At 34.6% G+C, this 6462-nt stretch overlaps 1 long non-coding RNA gene across 1 annotated transcript; it reads right to left on the bottom strand.

The window, feature by feature from the left end:
• LOC107641936 lies at window positions 2203–5808 on the bottom strand. The gene is made up of 3 exons (XR_001620531.2): window positions 5580–5808; window positions 5331–5492; window positions 2203–2423 (listed from the first exon to the last, which is right to left on the bottom strand). It is a non-coding gene; the product is annotated as an uncharacterized LOC107641936 (long non-coding RNA).

Here is a 6462-nt window from a genome sequence, read left to right as displayed (position 1 = left end):
TTCAGTTTAATTCATCCTTTACTCTTCTGTCCATTTCAATTTTACTTTCTCTTATTTAATTTCTGCAATCCCAATTCCTAATTCCTTTTATAATTCAAGCAATATACATTTCTTGTACTTTAAGCTTCAGTCATTTACATTTCTTGCAATCTAAGTTTCTGCAATTTACATTACTTGCACTTTAAGATTCAGCTCTTTTAATTCTTCTGCACTTTAAATTCTTGTCAATTATCCCTCTCCCTTTAAATTTCAAGCAATTTAGCTTCTGTTGGATACAAATCACTCAAATCAACTCTTGTTTGCTTGACTAAATCAACCACTAAACTAAAATTGCTCAATCCTTCAATCCCTGTAGGATCGACCTCACTCACGTGAGTTATTATTACTTGATGCAACCCGGTACACTTGCCGATGAGTTTTGTGTTGGATCGTTTTTCACACATCAAGTTTTTGGCGCCGTTGCCGGGGATTGATTAGGTTGACAACGATTAAGTGAGGTGGTAATCTAGATCAAGCATTTTTTTCTTTATTTTTGACTAACACATTAATTGTTTGAATTTTTGCCTAAACTAACCAAAACTTCACTCTAGCAATGGATTGAAGTGTTACTAGTTTTCTGGTTTTGTGTGTTTCTTGTGTTTTGTTTGTATGTCAGATACAAGGAGAGCTGTACCTACCTTTTGTGAACAAGACAAAAGAACTCTCAGAAGGATAAGAAGAGAAGCTAGAGGGAAGGCTATCGTTGGAGAAGAAGATTCTGAGGAGGAATATCACGAAATGGAAGGGGATCCCTCTAATTCCGATCATCCAGAAGGAGGGGTCAACAACAATCCACCACAGAGAAGAGTTTTGGCTTCCTATACATTTGCAAATCCTAGACATTGTGGGAGTAGCATTCTTACCCCAAATGTTAACGCAAATAACTTTGAACTAAAGCCACAACTCATCACATTGGTCCAAAACAATTGCTCTTTTGGAGGAAGGGCACTTGAAGACTGAAGAACGAATGATTGACGGTTTAGAATTCAGAATAAATTCCCGTTGCAAGTATAGTTTCTAAACCAAGCAATCATCATTTCTTACAAAAGTTTTGGTTGTCACAAGTAACAAACCCCTTTGAAATTGATAACTGAAGTATTCAAACCTCGGGTCGTCTTCTCAAGGAATTGCAGGGAGGTATTCTTATTAATGGTTATATGTTTGTAGATTGGGGTTTTGAAAGTAAGGAACAAGTAATTTAAATGACAAGTAAAGTAAATAAATAACTATAAAATAAACTCTTGGCAAGGTATGAAAATTCGGAAGTCCTATCCTAGTTATTCTTATGAGAATTGAAGTTAATCCCACTTAGTTAACCGTTACGAAAGCAAGGGAAAGTCAAGTGAACTAATTAGTTAGATCCCAAGTCCTAGCCGACTCCTAAGGAAAGACTAGAGTTAGTGGGATTCTAGTCAATTAGCAGACATAACAATCAATCATGATAAGGTTGATAACTCAAGAGCCTCCAGTTAATCAATTAAAGCCAAGAATATAAAAAAAAAAGCTAAATAAGAATCATAAATCTGAAATACCTCAATTGCATTAATAAGAGAAAATCAATCTAAACATAGAGAGTTCATAAACTAAATTGAGAAAATAAATAAAAGGAACATTGAACCTGGAACTCGGAAGAAATTGTAAGTTGAAATAATAAAGTTGAAATAATAAGAAATCCTAATTCCTTTAAGAGGAATCCTAATCCTAAATCCTAAAGGAGAGGAGAGAACCTCTCCCTCTAAAAACTACATCTAAAACTAAAAATTATGAATTATGAGCTGATGATTATGAATGAATGGATTCCCCCACTTTATAGCCTCTAATCTATGTTTTCTGGGCCGAAAACTGGGTCGAAAACAGCCCAGAAATCGCTGGAGAAGAAATCTGACATGCTGATTTTCGTCACTGCAACGCATCCACGTGGAGCACGCGTTCGCGTCGCCTAGCTTCAGGGCAACTATAGCATATTATATATCAAATCGAAGCCTCGAATGTAACATCCCTTCCAGCAAAATACCTTGCTTACGTCAGGGTATTTCTACTAGAAAGAATGTTACGTGACCTTTTCCAATATTAACTCTTAATTACTGAGCCTTTGTATCGATTTCGCGTTTCAGTTTTAAGAAAATTCTAGAAAATTTTGTTTTTATTTATTAAAGACATGTATCAAGGATAAACATTGCAAATAATAAGAACAATCACATAAGTATTATTAATAGTAATTCTTATACATAAGAAGTCATATAAACCCAAATACAACACCTACCCCTCTGTTAAAATAAAACCTCAAAGGACAAGAGCGAGGAGACTTTATGAAAGCAATTAAAACCATAAAGAAAGCCTACTAATTGCTTGCAGCTTCATATTGCATCTTCAAACCTGTGTCACTGAAAGGGTGGAAAATTTGGGGGTGAGAACCAAACCACATGTTCTCAGTAGAGGTCGAGAATGCCGTGAAAGTAAAGAATAAAGCGCAAATAGTTAATTTCATTCAGAGACATCTAAAAGAAAATTAACCTTCTTTAAAAGCATTAGTTAATTATTCAAAATCCTAGAACCATATTTTCTTTATAAAACTCTTAAAAATTTCCTAGACTGTATGAATGACCAACCTGTTCCAAGCATAGGTTCATTATGTCTATGCTGAACCAGTTTGATTTTTCATACTTTACTAGACCATATCATAAAAGAAGTTACCTACGCGGTATAAATGATCATCCTGCTCCAAGCATAGGTTCATTAAGTCTATGCTGAACCAGTCAGATACTTTATACAAAACTAGACCTCAAACGTACCAGTCACGGCCTTAGGCCCAACCAACTCAATCAACACCCATTTCACCACAATCCAGCCAATCAGTTACAAACACAAGTAATGAGGTTCAAACACAATCAAGAGCAATTACATCAAGTATAGCAACTAGCAGTTAAACAGAATTATTCACTTAGGCAAACCAATTACAATATACACACCCAAACAATACCACATAGATGCATATGATGCATGTCTAGTCCTAGTGCAGGCCATGAGCTCATGTGTCGGTTAGCACCTGCCTTCCCGACATTTATCCGGTCATGAGTTCACGATTTCCCGGATACGATTTTCTGTTCAAATAAATGCGCATATAATTATTAGCAGCTCTATTGAGACAGCCTCTGCTTTCTACTCACAGGAAACATATACTCTTGGGAACAGAAAATTACTCTTGGGTTGCCTCAGGGCAACAAACAAATATACAAAAATCTCTTGGGTTGCATTAAGTAACAAACAAATAAACAAACATCTCTTGGGTTGCATTATGCAACAAATATATATATATATAATATCTCTTAGGTTGCATTAAGCAACAAATATATATATAATATCTCTTGGGTTGCCGCAAGCAACAAACAAACATCTCTTGGGTTGCATTAAGCAACAAATAATCATACAATAAGTACTTTACTCTTTCCTTTTTCTTTCTTAATTGCAATGACGCAAGCGAGACAAGACCCACGCCCTTGCCAACAATCCCGTATACCAAATAATATTTTCTTGAAAGAATCATTGAAGTTATTATCATTAAATAAGCCTTAAATATTGATTTTGATTAAGTCCTTGTGCTTTTATAAAAATTTGGATATAATCTCCTTTAAAAATAGGACTTAGCCACCCTTACGGGTTCCTTCTTTCTCAACATTTCATCAGCCTCTTTCAGCAGTTGCCACAGCAATATATATTCTCAAAAAACATTTGATAATAGTATAGAAAATCTATTTCTTAAATTCCATATCCAAAATAATTGCCAACACAACTTGGCAGCCTGATTTCCATTTTGTTTTTAAAATATCAAATGAATTTGGAATCATGCAAACTTTATATCCATGCGACCGTCTCGGATTAAGCTTTCTATTAAACCAAAAATCATAATTTTTTGCTGACTCTAGCTTCGGGAATATAAGCAAAACCGTGACTGCTCTGTAGTGTTTTAAAATCAGAAGACAGCAGCAGCATACAACATTCGAAATTTCATATAAAATCCAAATTAAATCCAACTACCTTCAAAATTAATGTGGTTAAACATAACTCATCCAAATTTCTTTCTCAATTAGTTCCAAGGTCATACCATTTTTAATGAAGAAGTAACGTAGCTTCAAAATTAGATAATTCTCTGCAGAATTCTGTTTTACAAATCATTGAACACAACCTCTTCCTAGTCCCATAACTCACTTATTAAAACATGTAAAACCATGAAATTTAAATCACATATGCTAAACATACTTAATTTTTACCTCCAATTGGTTGTATCTCAATATCTATCTAGGATCAAAAGTTATAAACTCTCAAAGTTACTAAATTAAGAAAACAGAATCTGGCTTTTTCTGCATAATGCATCATCCTTCAAAAATTCATATCTTTAAAACTACAAGTCTAATTGTTCTAAAATTTTACGGAATTAAAATAATAGAAATAAGGTTTTATTTAAAATTGGTTCCATTTCAAAATTCAAACTGTAGAATTTCCAATAGAGGAATCAAGTTGCTGCTGTGTTAAACGTTCTGCAAAAAAACCAGATTTGACATCCATAATTCAAAAATTTACCATAAATCATAAACTTAATAAAAAAGTCTCAAATTCACCAGTCCAACTCCCTATATTCCCAAGCTTAATCCAGACTTAGTCCCACGCAAATCCGATCATCATAGAATTAGTTATAGATTTTCAAAATTTCTAATTTCATTTAAAGTAGTGCAGAAAATCAGATTCACGACTTAACTTTGAAAAATCATAACTAATGTTCCAGTTAATATGAAACCTTCAAAATTAAATCTCAACAATCACACTTAATATAATTTACTTAACATTTAAATTCTCATCATTTCAGTCACTATAGAGCCACTGATTCACTTTCAAAGTTGCTGTTTAATTTCAAGAGAACCTGATTTTCAGTAAACCATTTTGTATTCAAAATCCAACCATTCAATACCCCTCAAAACCAATTCCAAATCAACCACCAACCAAGTTCATTAACATTACAATATACCAAATAACAGCTCAGCGACAACAAATCCAACATTACCCATTAAAATTTAGAAATTCTCAACAATTAGTCATCAAACAATTTCCAATCCACATAATCAATCAATATCACTAATCAACAATTCTAAATCACAATCTCAACCATTCCAATCACAATTTCAGCCACAATTCAATATTCACATAATCAATCAATTACTCACAGCTATTAAATCTATTTGCAGTTATTCAATAAACCTTGTAGGCATTCTTAAATTGAAATCATTTAAACCCCCTACCTCGATTAGCTAAACCGGAGAGAATTAACCACGATAAACCTGCTCTTTTTGAATTCATACCAGCAGCAACAATTCCAACATTATTGGGATGCGGCAGCATTATCAACCATGATCACACTCTAACAACAACAAGTTTGACAGCTCCAGCAGAACACAGCAACACTAAAACAAAGGTATCGGCTACCGTAATTAAAATAAGAATATAGCAGAGAAACAAAATTCTAAATAGAACAAGAGTGGAAACATTACAGGATTATGAATGGAGGTTCAGAGTCAAAATGAAGAAGATGGCGCAACAGTTTGTCTTCTCTAGCGATGAGCTCCAATTGTGGCGATTCCAACGAATACAGTATAATTAGGAATATTAGAGGCCGAGACAGGATCATTTCAAAGCGACAATGGTTCAGAAATGGTAACTCTAATAGCTAGGACAGAATTGACTCACTCGCAACGATAGCGGCAACTAGGAATTCCAAAGACAAACCCTAGTAGCAACGGCAGCGGCGCTGCCTCCTCCTAGTCATCGTGTTCTTCTTCTTCCTGTACGCGTTCTACTTCGCTCATCACCTCGCTTCACACGGTGGCGTTCTCCTCCTGTAGTGACTTGAACGGCGGCGGCTATCCCAAACAGAGACAGCAATGTCGTCTCCCCTTCTCTCCACGCGCAGCAGCTCTGATCGATGATGGTAGCAGTGACGGATGCACGAGGATGACGAAGTCGAAGCCTTCTTGATCATCCCAGCGTCTTCCTCCTATTCCCTTACTCCCCGACTCCCGACTTCTCCATCTCCTCCTCTCGATCTCTCTTCTTCCCCCTTCGAGCTCCCCTTTCTCTCTTCACTGTTTCTTTCCTTTTCTCTGAACGTATGTAGTGTGCGTTTTGTGAAATTAGGGTATCAATTAGGAAATTTGTGATCTTAAATTAAATTAGATTTTGATTTGATAAATTAGGGAAAAATATATACAAGTAATATAACAATTTTACAAAATATTTATGATAGGATAACAATTTAGAATTCAAATATAATGCTATAAAGATTACTTTTAAAACGCATGAGATTGTAATAAAATAATTTTTAAAATTATAAAGTTTAAACTTAATAAAATAAAATCACAATTTATTCATAATTAG

The sequence above is a fragment of the Arachis ipaensis genome, chromosome B05 (assembly GCF_000816755.2).
Source record: "Arachis ipaensis cultivar K30076 chromosome B05, Araip1.1, whole genome shotgun sequence".
NCBI classification, from domain to species: domain Eukaryota; kingdom Viridiplantae; phylum Streptophyta; class Magnoliopsida; order Fabales; family Fabaceae; genus Arachis; species Arachis ipaensis.
Note: the sequence above shows the minus strand (reverse complement) of the source record. Positions and strands in the feature narration are given on the sequence as shown.